Source organism: Trichomycterus rosablanca, chromosome 24 (genome assembly GCF_030014385.1).
Source record: "Trichomycterus rosablanca isolate fTriRos1 chromosome 24, fTriRos1.hap1, whole genome shotgun sequence".
NCBI lineage: Eukaryota > Metazoa > Chordata > Actinopteri > Siluriformes > Trichomycteridae > Trichomycterus > Trichomycterus rosablanca.
The window spans coordinates 10,357,203-10,375,616 of NC_086011.1; positions in this window are offsets into that span (position 1 = coordinate 10,357,203).

Here is an 18,414-nt window from a genome sequence, read left to right on the forward strand (position 1 = left end):
TACTTGGCAAACTTTTTAATAAGGTTCATGTGCCTTGTGTGTCATTCTGCCAGCAATATGACTCCTGAAAACCCAGACTGCTTTGGATTTAAATGTAAAAGCTGCATAAAGTTTCATTTTTGCACCAAAGTTTTATGTGTGGGAATATACTTTCCTGGCAGATATGTAGTGATGGTGTGTATTTTTTTTATCACTTATATGTTTTTATAATTATTTTAATTAATGTATTTATTTTTTATTAATTATGATTATTTTAGGTTTATTTTCCCATTTTTTGTAGGCATATCAATCCCCATCACATTATCAACATCATACAGAATGTTAATTCTGGCCTGGGAAGCCCAAGACTACCACACACTCCTTCAACACATATGAAAATTTTCTGTACAAATCACTTTTCCAAAAATGTTGGAACATTTTGTAAAATGCAATAAAAAGAAGAATCTGTAGTTTGTTATTTCTCTTGAATATTTATTTAGGAAAAGTAGAAATAAAGATTTTCAATGTTTTCAATGATCAACTTTATTGTATTTTGTAAATATAAACACATTTAGAATTTGATGCCTGCAACACACACCAAAAAATGGGACAGAGACAAAATAATAAGGCAAAGTAAAGTTACAGTGTTTTATATTATAAAAAGGGTTCACCAAAGGCTCATCCTTTGCAAGCAATGATGGGTCATGGCTCACTATTCTGTATTCTTCATGAGATAATTGTCAATCAGTTCGAAAAGAGCATTTCTCCATATGACATTCAGAGAAGCAAAAAAATCTGTATGTGTATGGCAAGGCTGGAAAACACTGTTGAAAGTGTGTGACCTTTGAACCTTCAGATGATGCTGAATGGTTACTGCCCTGCAACTATTCCATGTATGTCACTTTTGACAAGCGTCATTCTCATTGTGGAATCATGTACATTGAACTAAACTAGTGGCAAGTGAAACCTTGATGCGTTCTTGGTGAAAGTTTGGTAGGCCAGCCACTGAAGGTTTACCACTTAATTCCTAATTTGTTAAACAGCATCACCTGTTTTTCATTGTGTCCTGATTATGCTGTGTATATATATTTCTGATTGGTGATTGTGTGGTTGGTTGGTATTTTGTATGTGTTTGCTCTGGTGTGGTGCGTTTCCCAAGAGCATAGCAACTTACATAGTTGGAACGATGCAGTTGCGAGGCAAGTGATTTCCAAAACCATACTTCGAACATTGAGGGAACTATGTTGGTAACTTGCATAATCCAAAATATCGTTATGAGACACAGGTGTTTCTTAAAACCATAGTTCCATCAAACAGTTCTTTGTGGACTTCCTAATGTATTTATGTAAGTGTAGTAGCATTTGTCAAATGATAAATATATACACTATATTGCCAAAAGTATTCGCTCGTCTGCCTTCACACGCATATGAACTTGAGTGACGTCCCATTCTTAATCCATAGAGTTTAATATAAGATCGGCCCACTTTTTTGCTGCTATAACAGCTTCAACGCTTCTGGAAAGGCTTTCCACAAGGTTTAGGAGTGTGTTTATGGGAATTTTTGACCATTCTTCCAGAAGCGCATTTGTGAAGTCAGACACTGATGTTGGACGAGAAGCCCTGGCTCGCTCTAATTCATCCCAAAGGTGTTCTATCGGTTTGAGGTCAGGACTCTGTGCAGGCCAGGCAAGTTCTTTCACACTAAACTCGCTCATCCATGTCTTTATGGATCTTGCTTTGTGCACTGGTGCGCAGTCATGTTGGAACAGGAAGGGGCCATCCCTAAACTGTTCCCACAAATTTGGGAGCATGAAATTGTCCAAAATCTCTTGGTATGCTGAAGCTATTAAGAGTTCCTTTCACTGGAACTAAGGGGCCGGGCCCAACTCCTGAAAAACAACCCCACATTATTATGTAACAGACTCATTCTATAATAGATTGAGTTATTTTTTGCCTCAAACAGCTACACACAATCACCAATAATTATGAAGTGAAAACAGGGTTTAGAAAATATGCAATTTTATTTTACTGACAAAAATCGTTTACTTAGGGGTTACATATCTGTACACACCCTTAGCCTAAAACTTGGTTGATGCACCTTTGGCAGCAATTACAGCTTCAATGCATCTTGGGAAAGAAGCTACAATCTTGGCACACTTGTTTCTGGACATTTTTGCCCATTCCTCTTGGCATATCCTTGCAAGCTCCGTCAGGTTGGATGAGGAGTGTTGGTACACAGCCATTTTCAGCTCCTTTCACAGATAATCAACTGGATTCAGGTCTGGGCTCTGGCTGGGCCACTCAAGGACATTCACAGACTTCTCCGAAGCCACTCTTTTGTTCTCTTGGCTGTGTGCTTTGGGTCACTGTCATGTTAGAAGGTAAACCTTCACCCCAGTCTGAGGTCCAGAGCGCTCTGGAGCAGGTTTTCTTTAAGAATCTTGGTGTACTTAGCTGCATTCATCTTTCCCTCTTTCAGGACTAGTCGCTCTGGTCCCACTGCTGAAAAACATCCCCACATCATAATGCTGCCACTGCTATGCTTCACTGTAGGGATGGCATTAGCCAGGTGATGAGCGGGGACTGGTTTCCTCCAGACGTGACGCTTGGTATTCAGGTCAAAAAGTTTAATTTTGGTTTAATCAGACCAGAGAATCTTGTTTCTCATGGTTTGAGAGTCCTCTAGGTGCCTTTTGGCAAACTCCAAGCAGGCTGTTTTTCCACGTGTGACTGTGCTATTTGGTAGAAATCATCATCTGTACATAATGGATTCATAAAGGAATGAGTGAGTGAATAAATAAAATAAATGGTTAATGGATACATAAATGAATAAATTAAATAGTTGTAAAATAAAAGTGAAAAAAAAATACATAATATTATAAAAGGTATAGTGAAGGAAAAAGCTGTGGTTTAAAGAAGGGTGTGTGAGGAGGGGGTGGCGTGGTGTTATGGGCCAAACATATTTTCTATTAACTGGTGACATGTTTCTTGGCCTGTAGGATGCATTGTGTCATGTTGTAGACGGTCAGCATCATTTACAAATACCTCATTTTCTGGCAGCTGCACATTTGCTTTTAGGGCAAGGCTGTGCAGCAGAGCTGTAACCACCACCACAGCACAGCATTTTGTGGGATGCACTTGCAGGCCACCAGCAACTTTGCTCAGACAGTTGTGATGTGAGAGCTGTTGTATCTCTCGCTTCTGCCTCAGTGTTGGCTGGCTGGGTGTCAGTAGGTGCCCTCAAAGCCACCACTTTCTGCCACCTGGGAAAAAGCAGAGTTGTCCCAGATGAATGCTCCCTGGCCACTTTGCAACAATGTCAGTGAAAACACCCTGATAGTCACAGACCACCTGGACACTCAGGGCAGGGTATTCTTTCCAGCAGAAGTATGCTGGCTCATTGTTTTATGGGCTTGTAATTGGAATGAGGGTGCCATCGATCACGCCAATGACCCGGGTAATGTCGCAATGGTGTGGAAGCCTTGGTTTACTCTGGCGATTACCTCTGGTGTGTTTGGACAGGTCATCCTCTCACTAAGCTAACAGCACCTGAGTTACAGCTGTTACAGGTCTGCTGATGGATGCCCTGCTGAGATCTAGGACATCTCTCAACACCTCATAAAAACTGCCTGAGGCGTAAAAACGCAGTGCAGCCAAAAGCTGCACAGCTGGACTTGGTGCCTAGTTATGCCAAGTGGCCTTCAGCAAGTGAGGGTGAACAAAATGAAGCCACTCTTCAATAGTTGCCCGAGAGAGGCGATATTTGAGGATGATAGCCTCATCCGAAAGAACCCAGAGGGGGTTAAAGGTGGTGCATATGAATGCATTCATATATACCAAATCACTACACCGCCTGTGACGATGGTTCAATGCTATAATGCACTATAACGCTGCCATGTTGCTACCCACTGAGCCACTGTGTCGCCCCATGCATTCATCACTTGCATCACTATGCATCCGTTGGCCAGACTACATCTGTCTCCTCCTCTCACGACTAGGATAAGGGGTTGGATTTTGGGAGGCATGTAGGCCTGATTACCAAGCCTTTTTGGGGTAAAAAAAAAGAATGGGCTAGGGCACTCGGGTGGTGCAGCGGTAAAACACGCTAGCACACCAGAGCTGACATTTCAAACTCGTCGGTTCAAAACTCAGCTCTGCCATCTGGCTGGGTTGGGTGGCAACATGAACAACGATTGGCTGTTGTTCATACAGATGGGGGCCGGATAGATACTCCTCATAACCGAGGCAATTACGACCTCTGCTGGCTGATTGATGCCGCCTGCACAAAGTCGAGGAATAATACGTTGATCAAGGTGTGGCTCTCTGTACACAAAGCTGATCCACATTTGAACTCATCTCAAGCAGGTGAAAAGATGCAGTCAGCTACTGCACACTTGTCGGAGGGGCGTGTGTCATCCTCACTCTCCTCAATCAGGGTAGGGATTGGCATAAGTGGAAAGGAAGCATAATGCAATTGGGTAATTGGATACGCTTAAAGTCAGTAGAAAAAGGGGAGAAAATGCATAATAATATATATATAATTTATTATATTATATATATATTATTTATATAATGCAAAAAATTGGCAATATTAACTTACTCTTAGAGGTGGTGTGTTTGTGACACTGGGACCTACTGGCCTGTTGGGCCAGTAAGGCCAGTTTCTCCCTCCGGTAGGCTATCATCTCCTCATGATGTCTTTCTTTCTGTTCCCTCAGGGCTGCCAGTTCCTTCCTAATGCCCTTCAGAAAAGAGGAGCTCTTCACTGCATTGGCAGCGGACGGTTCTGCACTGGCGGGTCGTGGTGCGTGAAGGCTGCTGCAGTATGTGTAGCTGAGCTCCCAGACTGAGGAGATTCTGGGGGTCCAGAAGACAACACAGCCCTGAGAGACTGATGGCCAAGCCGGGGAGTGCCCAGTGTTGAGGGTCCCTGTGGTGGGATGGCAGATGTGGATGGGCTTAATGTAGGAGTCCCTGCTGTTGAAGGGCCCTGGGGATCACACTGCAGGGGGCCAGATGTTGATGGGCCAGAAGAAGGTGGGTGATGAGTGTAAGTCTGGAATCGATACCCCCTGGGACTCCCTCTATTACGTCTGGGCCTAGGACTGCCAAAACTCTCTCCTCTTCAGGAGCTTGTCACACCACCAGTCTTCTTTTGTTCCCTCTGTAGAGCTGAAGCCTTCCTTAGTCTCGCCATTTTGTCCTCACATCATCTGCCGTTCTTCTTCTTCTTGCCGTAATTTGATCAGTTATTTCCTGCCATGCTTTTTTGGCAGAATTTGTCAGAGTATTTTTTTAAACACGTGGCTGTTTAAGTTGACCTCATCGACCAACACACCAAGTTCTCCTTTTTTTTACAGGGGCCTATATAGTGTAGAGCAGCAATTGGTATCAGGTGTTTTCTTGCAGATTTCCCACCTGCTCCACATTGCTTAATTACTACATGACTCAACCAGAGGTAAAAAGACCAAAAAAGCATGAAAAATTTACCTTTAATTTGACCTTTTATGTGTTACTGACTCATGTATAAGTAAAAAAATAGTTTTTGCAAGTAAAATTAAACTTTTATGCATGCATTCTAAGTAAAATAGAACTTTTATGCATGCATTCTAAGTAAAATAGAACTTTTATGCATGCATTCTAAGTAAAATTGAAAACTGATGCATGTATTCTCAGTACAGTTGAACTTTTATGCATGTATTCTAAGTAAAATAGAACTTTTATGCAAGTATTCTAAGTAAAATAGAACTTTTATGCATGTATTCTCAGTACAATTGAACTTTTATGCATGTATTCTCAGTACAATTGAACTTTTATGCATGTATTCTAAGTAAAATAGAACTTTTATGCATGTATTCTTAGTACAATTGAACTTTTATGCATGTATTCTAAGTAAAATAGAACTTTTATGCAAGTATTCTAAGTAAAATAGAACTTTTATGCAAGTATTCTAAATGAAATAAAACTTTTATGCAAGTATTCTAAGTAAAATAGAACTTTTATGCATGTATTCTCAGTACAATTTAACTTTTATGCATGTATTCTCAGTACAATTGAACTTTTATGCATGTATTCTAAGTAAAATAGAACTTTTATGCATGTATTCTCAGTACAATTGAACTTGTATGCATGTATTCTCAGTACAATTGAACTTTTATGCATGTATTCTAAGTAAAATAGAATTTTTATGCATGTATTCTAAGTAAAATTGAACTTTTATGCATGTCTTCTAAGTAAAATATAACTTTTATGCATGTGTTATAAGTAAAATAGAACTTTTATGCATGTATTCTAAGTAAAACAGAACTTTTATGCATGTGTTCTAAGTAAAATAGAACTTTTATGCATGTATTCTAAGTAAAATGGAATTTTTATGCATGTTTTATTAGTACAATAGAACTTTTATGCATGTTTTTTAGGTAAAATAAAACTTTTATGCATGTATTGTAAGTAAAATAGAACATTTATGCATGTATTCTAAGTAGAATTGAACTTCTATGCATGTATTCTCAGTACAATTGAACTTTTATGCATGTATTCTAAGTAAAATGGAATTTTTATGCAAGTTTTATTAGTACAATAGAACTTTTATGCATGTCTTTTAGGTAAAATAAATTTTTTATGCATGTATTGTAAGTAAAATAGAACATTTATGCATGTATTCTAAGTAAAATAGAACTTTTATGCATGTTTTCTAGGTAAAATAAAACTTTTATGCATGTATTGTAAGTAAAATAGAACATTTATTCATGGATTCTAATTAAAATAGAACTTTTATGCATGTTTTCTAGGTAAAATAGAACTTTTATGCATGTATTCTAAGTAAAATAGAACTTTTATGCATGTTTTCTAGGTAAAATAGAACTTTTATGCATGTATTCTAAGTAAAATAGAACTTTTATGCATGTATTGTAAGTAAAATAGAACATTTATGCATGTATTCTAAGTCAAATAGAACTTTTATTCATGGATTATAAGTAAAATAGAACTTTTATGCATGTATTTTACGTAAAAAAGAACTTTTATGCTTGTATTCCAAGTAAAATAGAACTTTTATGCATGTATTTTAAGTAAATAAGAACTTTTATGCTTGTATTCTAAGTAAAATAGAACTTTTATGCATGTATTTTAAGTAAAAAAGAACTTTTATGCTTGTATTCTAAGTAAAATAGAACTTGTATGCATGTATTCTAAGTAAAATAAAACTTTTATGCATGTATTCTAAGTAAAATAGAATAACAATAATTGGAAGTTGGCCATTTCTGTAAATAATTAGATGAAAAAAGGATGTACTATCATTTTCAATGCACTGTATATGCCCAAACCCCCAAACAGTGTTTACGTCTGCCTTACAGATGTGGTGACACACTTATTGTGTTTACGGGAAGCACCACAGTCCAACAACTAAATTCTTGTTAACAAATTTCATGAAACCGAGCCAATCAAGCTTGTTCTCCAACCAGGAATGATTAACCACAAGGCTTTTTATTTTTCCATTCTTTGTGTTCCTATTTGACTTTTGTGCACTATAATTACTATCCGCCTTAGACTACAAAGAGCTACAGATGGGTAACACGTTAAAAAGTCTTAGTAAGGTGTTGGATTATGACACGTTGCCAGCATGGCTGGATTACTGACCGGGCCAGTGGGGTTCCAGCGCCCAGGGGCCCTTGAGGTCAGGGGGCCCTGGCCCAAAACATTTTGTGATGCCTATCAACATTTATGATACAATATATTTTTATTTTTGTATTTTTTATTTTACAATATTATTTCCGAGGGCCCTCCATTTTAAGGATCCTCTGACTATTAGGGACTTTGACCCCAGGGACTCTTCGGGGCCCTAGCCATGCTTTTGGGGCCCCTAGCCATGCTTTTGGGCCCTAGCCATGCTTTTGGGCCCTAGCCATGCTTTTGGGCCCCTTATGAAAATGGATGAGGCGTTGTGGCACTGCTCTGACTTCGACTTCTGGCTATTAGGGGTCCTAGGAAAGAGGGGGGCATATTTTTAGAGGGCCCTGGTTATGAGAGCCCCTACCAGGGGGCCCTAGAGAAGAGCAGGGCATACCATTAGAGGGCCCTTGATCACGAGGGCCCCTGCTATGGGGCCCTTGACTTCCATAAAAGTCGTTTACCATGGCTCCTTGACTTTCTAGGGACCTACAAATTGCCAGGCAAGCTACCATATTTCATAACAGACGTTTTGTTGCAAATATGCGATTCAGGCCCTTACTTAATGTTTCTGAATTTGTATTGTTTCAAAATTATTATGTTCAATTTCTCTTAAGCGCAGAGACACAAATTAATTTAGCAATTTTGCAATTATTTAAATTTAAGACAAGCAATTTCAAGCAGTTTGAATGCATACACACACTTAACTGAGCTATTTGATGTTCTTTTCATGCCTGACAATATGTCCAACAGTGAGCTCACTTTAAAGGCTAACTCACTCGCTGCAGCATATCCTTCAGATCTGAACATGAGCCTGGCAGATGAATTGATACAATACAAATCATTCATAACAGAAAAAGAAACCATGATAAATTTGAATTTACAGTCAACCTTTCCAAATGTCTACATAGCACTTAGACTTAGACGTTCATTCTCCAAACTGGCTCGTATTAAGAATGAACTCAGGATTAGGATGCGCCCAGGGGCCCAGACTATCCTTAATCCGTCCTTGGTTGCCAGAACAGCTTTAGTGCCACTTTGTTATGTCTATGGAACTATATTGGAGAGATGGGACACCATTACTTCCAAAAGATACTTTCCTTCGCTGGTGTTTTTTATGATGTGGTTGAGCACTGTCTAACATGTTGGACCAAAGTTGTATTTGTCATAAATAGTTTTCCAGTCTGATATGTGTTTAATCTACAGCCTGCGGGCCATTTGCGGCACGTTAACATTTTTGAAACGACTTGAGAGGTATCTCAGAAATAAAATTAAAGCTGGCTCGCTATTAACCTGGTATAATTGTTAGTATTTAGGTGGGTCTATTACATTTTCGTTTGTTTTATTGCTGGGTTTGTGGCCCGTGTTTGCATATTTTTTTACTCCATCTGGCCCTCAACAAGAAAAGTTTAAACACCTCTGAACTAGTGATAAGTCAGAACAGCTTTCTGTTAATATACAGTGACCTTTTCATTTAAAAGAAGTAGACTCAATCTATGTCTGCAAAATGTCACCTACAGCACAGCAGAGCAACCAGACCCTTTTATTGTAGAGATCAATCATTAACACCTGTAGTAACCCCAAATCAGAAAAGTTGGGACAGTATGGAAAATGCAAAAAAAATAAATATGCAGTGTTCCTTACATTTACTTTGACTTTTATGTGATTGCAGACAGTTTGAACCCATGCTATTTCATCTGCACTTATGTTTTTTCACCCGTTTTTTAGGTCTTTCCTAACAATATTATGGCGATACACAAGGGGTCGAGTCTTTGTTGCCCAGCTCTAAGATTAAAACAGGTGGGAAATGCAGTTCTATAATTGAAGAGTGCTCAAAATCCCTCTAGGGTCAATACGTACAGTAAAAAACATAGTATGTATTCCTTCCTACATCTGTACATTGAAATTAAACTGTATAAAACTAATATTTACACATTATTTATTTGAAGCTTACTTAAGGAATCTTGGGAACATCATGATAGCCCCGTCCACTCACCCCAGTCCAAAGAACCGGAGCGAGTCATCACAATATATACTTAGCTAAAAATGGTTACACCTTTTACAGATCAATTCTTTAATGTGTACATTTGTGTAATATCTGTCTAACAATAATAATGATTTATATTCAATAATTCTAAATCGATAATTATAAAACGGATAGTTCCGGTCCTAAAATCTGATTGGCTGAGCCGCGTTCGAAGCCGTTGTAAAATCCCAGATAAACGCACACCTAGGACCACCTCACATTATTCCATATTAATACGCCACTGAAAAGAAAATGTTAATGTTATGTTCGCCCTCATGTTGCCTAGCAACACTGTTAATCGTGCATCGCGGAAGAATGCTTTATTGTAAGTTTATACACAATAAATACATTTATGAATTAAACATTGTTGTATTTATTGTATTTTATGTTGACCGCCGTTTTTTAAAAGCAATAAGCCACTCGAGACCGTGCGTTACTGCGATTTTATCACGGGGATTGACGTTTTCCCTGTGATAAAATCGCAGTAACACACGCTCTCTCGTGGCTTATTGCTTTAATATATAACAGTATTATTTATCTTTATTATTTCCTTTCATTTCAATTTTTTACCACTGCCTTTACTGGTCAGGGTCCTGTTGGTCAGGTGTTACCTGTAACACACCTCAAACGGGAAGCCAATTAATCATAATTTTTATTTATACAAGTACATAGTTGTACTTGTATTTGAAATAGCCCATCCTCTTAGGAAACAGGAGTATCTGAAGTAAACACAAACAGACACTGCAATCTCTACACAGACAGTAGCAAGAGGCAGGGATTAAACTATAACCATCTGTGGGTTTTTTTTTTTACCAGTGAGCAGTACAGCACATGCAATATTATAATTACACACACCAATCAGGCATAACATAACATTGTGTCGGTCCCCCTTTTGCTGCCAAAACAGCACTGACCTGTCGAGGCATGGACTCCACTAGACCCTGGAAGGTGTGCTGTGGTATCTGGCACCAAGATGTTAGCAGCAGATCCTTTAACTCCTGTAAGTTGTGAGGTGGGGCCTCTATGGATCAGACTTGTTTGTCAACAAGTCAATACCTCAAACTCGTTCTTGTGCTTCTCAAACCATTCCTAAACCATTTTTGCTTTGTGGTAGGGCGCATTATCCTGCTGAAAGAGGCCACAGCCATCAGGGAATACCGTTTCCATGAAGGAGTGTACATGGTCTGCAACAATGCTTAGGTAGGTGGTACGTGTCAAATTAACATCCACATGGATGGCAGGACCCAAGGTTTCCCCAGCAGAACATTGCCCAAAGCATCACACTGCCTCCGCCGGCTTGCCTTCTTCCCATAGTGCATCCTGGTGCCATGTGTTCTCCAGGTAAGCGACACACACGCACCCAGCCATCCACGTGATGTAAAAGAAAACGTGATTCATCAGACCAGGCCACCTTCTTCCATTGCTGTGTGGTCCAGTTCTGATGCTCACGTGCCCATTGTTGGTGCTTTCGGCTGTGGACAGGGGTCAGCATGGGCACCCTGACTGGTCTGTGGCTATGCAGCCCCATACGCAACAAACTGCGATGCACTGTGTATCCTGACACCTTTCTATCAGAACCAGCATTAACTTCTTCAGCTATTTGCTTCTAACACATCAACTTTGAAGATAAAATGTTCACTTGCTGTCTAATATATCCCACCCACAAACAGGTGCAGTGATGAAGAGATAATCAGTGTTATTCACTTCACCTGTCAGTGGTCATAATGTTTTGCCTAGCCTGTGTATATATATTCCTCTGCAAAATATTAGCTTCTATAGCATTACTATTTATAGGTATGTGCATTTCCATTTCATTTTTCATTGTTATCAGCTGCTTTATCCTTGTCAGGATTGTGGTGGGTCCAGTTTTACTAGAAAACCCTGGATATTGCCAATCAAGTCTGTGTGAATGCTTAAACAACCAATAACATAATAGATTGCTTATAGGTATGTGTATAAGTAAAAAAAAACATTGATTGTTAATGTCTGTAAATAATTGAACACATTACTCCCAAATTCCAGATAAAACATTGTCCTTTTATTACATTTACATTTTCAGCATTTAGCAGACGCTTTTATCCAAAGTGACTTACAGTACTGTGACAGTATACAGTCTAAGCAATTGAGGGTTAAGGGCCTTGCTCAAGGGCCCAACAGCATCACCCTGGCAGTGGTGGGGTTTGAACCAGCAACCTTCTGATTACTAGTCCAGTACCCTAACCACTAGGCTACAACGTCCCATTTATTTGTCCAAAATGAAAAAAAAAAAACATTTTAAATAACAAAAAAAGATGCTGGCTCCTTTGTTGGCAACGTGCTTTACTTGAAACTGGATTTTTGCTGGTGCATAATGCCTGCTCACTTTTTTTTGGAGGGGGTGGGGGGTGCTATAAGCCAGCAATGTGGCATGTACTTTTGGGAGCAGGCTGCATACTTTAGTACTCATGCCGGTTAGTTGGGTGGGGTGCTGCTTTTTTGGATTACATTTCTAAGAGTAAATCAAGAGTATATCAGTACATCATATACAGTACAGTGGGGGAGAAATCTCTAGTGAATGTGGTTCTAATTTGTTGTCTACATTTAAAAGGGATTTTTTTTCTTAATAGGGATTTAGTTTAGATCCTTTTCGGATGGTCTTTTGTTCTTCTCCAGATCTATGCTTCTCTATAATTAGATCCTTACTACTGGCTTTTTCATATTAAAATTGTGCATTCTATACAGTATTATAGTGATAGACCTCGCTCAAAGACGCTGACTCTGCAAACCGACCAACATAGTAATGTGCTGCATGAGACTAAAGTTAATTGTACAATAAAAACAGTTATAAAATGTGACTTTTATTATAAATAGTTCCTTAGTAACTTTTATGAGGCATTATAAACTGATCAGCCATAACATTAGAACCACCTCCTTGTTTCTACACTCACTGTCCATTTTATCAGCTCCACTTACCATACAGAAGCACTTTGTAGTTCTACAATTACTGACTGTAGTCCATCTGTTTCTCTACATACTTTTTTAGCCTGCTTTCACCCTGTTCTTCAATGGTCAGGACTCTCACAGGACCACCACAGAGCAGGTATTATTTAGGTGGTGGATCATTCTCAGCACTGCAGTAACACTGACATGGTGGTAGTGTGTTAGTGTGTGTTGTGCTGGTATGAGTGGATCAGACACAGCAGCGCTGCTGGAGTTTTTAAATACCATGTCCACTCACTGTCCACTCTATTAGACACTCCTACCTAGTTGATTCACCTTGTAGATGTAAAGTCAGAGACGATCGTCCATCTATTGCTGCTGTTTGAGTTGGTCATCTTCTAGACCTTCATCAGTGGTCACAGGACGTTGCCCACAGGGCGCTGTTGGCTGGATATTTTTGGTTGGTGGACTATTCTCAGTCCAGCAGTGACAGTGAGGTGTTTAAAAACTCCATCAGCGCTGCTGTGTCTTATCCACTCATACCAGCACAACACACACTAACACACCACCACCATGTCAGGGTCACAGCAGTGCTGAGAATGATCCACCACCTAAATAATACCTGCTCTGTGGTGGTCCTAAAAGACTCCTGACCATTGAAGAACAGCATGAAAGAGGGCTAACAAAGATGAACTACAGTCAGTAGAACAATTGTAGAACTACAAAGTGCTTCTATATGGTAAGTGGAGCTGATAAAATGGACAATGTGTGTAGAAACAAGGAGGTGGTTTTAATGTTATGGCTGATCGGTGTATATTTTGAAGGTTTCATCTTGCTTCCAATTATTATACCCTGCCACATGTGCTTTTGTTAGCATAGACTGTATCTTCTTTCACAGCTGCTTTGTTTTTCTCATAACAGCATATTTAATCCTGAGCAGACATTTAATCACATCCTTTTGTGTCACCCACAACAAAGCCGTATCAAAAATTATGGCTTTCTCCTACTTTACAAGATGTAGTCAAAAGGGTGTTGCTAAAATTATCACACAGAAAGTACATGCCAGGAACTTTTGTTATATACGTACATTTGGCACTATAAAACTATTAGGCTGTTACATCTGTCCACAATGTTTCATTAGGTACAGATATCCCAGCAGCCTCTCCACCCATGTGACAGCATTCACCGCAGAAGTGTAAAGAAATTTACTGGCTTCCAAATGTGTCTGTGTCAGCAAAATCTGAGCAATTTCCTGCTAGGGGAAAGTCAACAGTTTTAATGAATCAGGATCTTTTAAGCATACGTTAGGCATATAAACTTAATGTGTAGCGCCTTACACCACACATTCAGTCAGTCTTAACCAATAAAAGAACAACAAGTGAGGCACTGAGGCTAGCCCACCATAGCTGAGATCTTGAGATTAAATCCCAGGTGGTGCTATCAGCCTGGCCAGACGTCTAAGCAGGCACAGCTGTGGCTGAAGAAGAAAGGTCAGCAAAACATTTACATTTACATTTACATTTTCGGCATTTAGCAGACGCTTTTATCCAAAGCGACTTACAATTATGACAACACAAGGGTTAAGGGCCTTGCTCAGGGGCCCAACAGTGGCGGTGAGGCTTGAACCGGCAACCTTTTGATTACTAGTCCAGTACCTTAACCACTGAGCTATCACTGCCCTGACTATATTACCACTGTACTCTGCTGTCTGCATTGTTGGTGTGGGATTTGCAGTTCATAGTTTGTCTGTTAATATGTGGTATGGCTCTCTGTGAGATTCCATCACTGGTAGGTAAAAGACAGACAGACAGAAGGACAGACAGACAGATAGATAAATAGATAGATAGATTACAAAGCAGATAGATTACAAAGCAAGGAAATGCAGATGTGGCTAGGCAAATGTAAGCATTTCAGAGGGGGCACATGACAGTCTCAGCTCTCCTATGCCAGCATGGAGGTAGTACAAACAGCAAGAGAATTGCTATAGGGGAATTGATAGTAATTACCTTGGAAGAAACATTTAGCAAATTTACGGTTACCGCATTTAGCAGATGCTTTTACCTACAGCGACTTACAGTTGCGGCCGAATACAACACAAGGGTTAAGGGCCTTGCTCAGGGGCCCAACAGCGCCAACTTTGTGGTAATGGAGCTTGAGCCACAACCGTTTGGTTACTAGACCAGTACCTTAACTCCAAAAAATAGTCTAATAGCTATTTATAGAATCCTGCCCATCTGCTATAACATTTATGGCCGGCAGAGGGGGCATGTAGGCGCCGATAATAAACATGCAGATTTCTCTTAACTGGCAGCCACCTGCGCCTTGTTGAGCGTTAATTTGTTTGCAGTGGAGGGATTTGTATCCCTAAAGCTGCTGGCTGCTTGTTTGGCAACCTGCTTTTATATGTAATTGGCCCACCAATTGCAATTTGTTGTAATTTTGCACATGAATTTTTGGCCATTCTTGCTGGATACAAGACTTCAGTTGCACAAAGTCTATGGTCACCATTGTCTGAATTTCCTCTTCATAATATGTTATACATTTTGAATAGCAGACAAATCTGCACTGTATAGTACAATACAGTGGTACCTTGTAACTCGACGTCCCCTAAATCCCAAATTTTTGAAACTCAACGCCCTTAGTTGAAAAATGTGTACCCTTAAACACAACGTTTACCTTAAACTCAATGTGTTTAGTTTTTTCTTAAATTAATTTCTTAAATTTCAAATTAAAAATGAACAGCAGCTTTGTTCAGCGCTTGGCTTGACCGCTCAGTAATGCAGTAATACGTCATCAAAGTGTGAATACAAGACAAATCTGCATATGTGTGGAATAGCCGGAATAACAGATTCACTCTGAAAGCATCACATGTATCTGTGTGTAGCTGGATTTTTCTCCTGTTTCACTTTTAAACTTGTTACAGCTTGGGGTGCTGAGAAATTGTAAGTATCAGCTTTTCCAAGAGTCTAAAACGCTTATCATTAAAAAAAGAAACGCAATGTGACTTAATGTATTAAAAGAATGACATAGAAACACTAAACCTCTTAATTATTACTGCTCATTAGTTTTTTCCACTAATAAAATTCCTTGTTGTTTTAGTACAAGTAAGTCATGTTAAGCTTTGTGCGCTGCCACACTCCATAGGAAACAACGGCACAGCCAGCGCAAAAGCTATTGTGCCGCTTCTCATGTGAATGCACCTTTACTGAACAAGATCAAGCATCTCCACCATTAAGAAGCATAAGGAAACAATAAATAAGTAAAGGTAAAGTTCAGGTTTTATTGTATTTTTTATTGATTTTATACTGTTTTTTAATTGTATTTCAGTGTTTTTTATATTATATTTGTGTTATTTTCAGTGTATAAGTGTCAAAAACAACCCCATTATTTTACATTAGCCTAAAATATAAGCAGTTTCACTGGATCATGGCATTAACAGGTTTTCCATACATCCCTATGTGAAAAATACCTTGAAACTCAACGCCACTCCCAGAACCAATTGACCAATTGAGTTTTAAGGTACCACTATATGCTTTTGTGTCAATGGTACATGCACACACATGCCAGTCACCAGTGACTTTTGTTCGTTGTCTCTGATTATAGTCTTATTTCTGATTATGCCCATTTTTTCCGAAAGCTGGCTGAAATGTGGACACATCTGACCACAGCATATGTTTTCACTATCTTATGGTCTATATGATATGAACTCGGCTGTTATTCTGCATAGAATTGATGTATGGCTTTCTCTTTGCATAGTACAGTTTCAGATTGCAATTCTTGATGCAACCGCCGACTGTTGTAAGTAAATATGGTTTTCCAAAGCGTATGTGGCTATGTGCAGTTGAAGTCATAAGTTTACATACTCTTTGGTTAAAGTCATTACAACTTGTTTTTATTCCCTCCACAGAATTCATGTTAACAAATATATAGTTTCATCTAGTTATTTAGAATACTTTTCTCTGTGACATAAACATTTTCCAGTGTTTAGTAGTACTTTAATTTAAAAAAGGGTTGGGTGCCAGCACAAGTTTGTTTTCCAAAATTTTAATTGCCATTGTCAGGAAAACCAATCCTGATCATATGTCAGTGGTTTGTAACAGACTCTGTTTCACTTTCAGAAAGAATGAGCCCATGGAACTGCATATACACTGCCTGGCCAAAAAAAAGGTCACACACTCTAATATTTTGTTGGACCGCCTTTAGCTTTGATTACGGCACGCATTCGCTGTGGCATCGTTTCCACAAGCTTCTGCAATGTCACAACATTTATTTCTGTCCAGAGTTGCATTAAGTTTTCCCCAAGATCTTGTATTGATGATGGGAGATTTGGACCATTGCGCAAAGTCTTCTCCAGCACATCCCAAAGATTCTCAATGGGGTTCAGGTCTGTGAAAATGATGTCTCATGCTCCCTGAACCACTCTTTCACAATTTGAGCCCGATGAATCCTGGCATTGTAATCTTGGAATATGCCCGTGCCATCAGGGAAGAAAAAATCCATTGATGGAATAACCTGGTCATTCAGTATATTCAGGTAGTCAGCTGACCTCATTCATAACATTGCTGAACCTAGACCTGACCAATCTCAGCAACCCCAGATCATAGCACTGCCCCCACAGGCTTGTACGGTAGGCACTAGGCATGATGGGTGCATCACTTCAGCCACCTCGCTTCTTACCCTGATGTGCCCATCACTCTGGAACAGGGTAAATCTGGACTCATCACACCACATGACCTTCTTCCATTGCTCCAGAGTCCAATCTTTATGCTCCCTAGCAAATTGAAGCCGTTTTTGCCAGTTAGCCTCACTGACAAGTGGTTTTCTTAAGGCTACACAGCTGTTTAGTCCCAATCCCTTGAGTTCCCTTGACATTGTGCATGTGGAAATGCTCTTACTTTCACTATTAAACATTTCCCTGAGTTCTACTGTAGTTTTTCTACGATTTGATTTCACCAAACGTTTAAGTGATCGCCGATCACGATCATTCAAGATTTTTTTCCAACCACATTCCTTTCTCGAAGATGATGTTTCCCCACTGTCCTTCCACTTTTTAATAATGCGTTGGACAGTTCTTAACCCGATTTTAGTAGTTTCAGCAATCTCCTTAGATGTTTTCTCTGCTTGATGCATGACAATAATTTGACCCTTCTAAAACAGATTAATATCTTTTCCACGACCACAGGACGTGTCTTTCGACATGGTTGTTTAACAAATGAGAAGCTACTCACTGCATCAGTTAGGGTTAAATAACTTGTTGCCAGCTGAAACATAATCACCCATGCAGTAATTATCCAATGGGATGCTCTTACCTATTTGCTTAGTTAAATCCAGGTGGTGGCATTTTTTTTGGCCAGGCAGTATATTTTGGACTAATGTAAAATAATGGGGTTGTTTTTTTACAGTTAAAAACATGAAAAAAAATACAACCCCAAATCAGAAACAGTTGGAAGAGTATGGACAATGCAAATAAAATAAACATGCAGTGTTCCTTACATTTACTTTGACTTTTATTTGATTGCAGACAGTTTGAACCCAATATATTTCATGTTTGTCTGCTCCATACCTCCATTCCTGAATTTCAAACCTGCAACACATTCCAAAAAAAGTTGGGACGGGGGCAATTTAGGGCTAGTAATGAGGTGAAAAAACTAAATAATTATGTGATTCCAAACAGGTGATGTCAACAGGTGATTGTAATCATGGTTTGGTACAAAAGCAGCATCCAGAAAAGGCTGAGTCTTTGATGAACACAGATGATCAGAGGATCTCCAGTTTGGCAACAAATTTGTGAGAAAATGATTGAAATGTTTAAAAACAATGAAC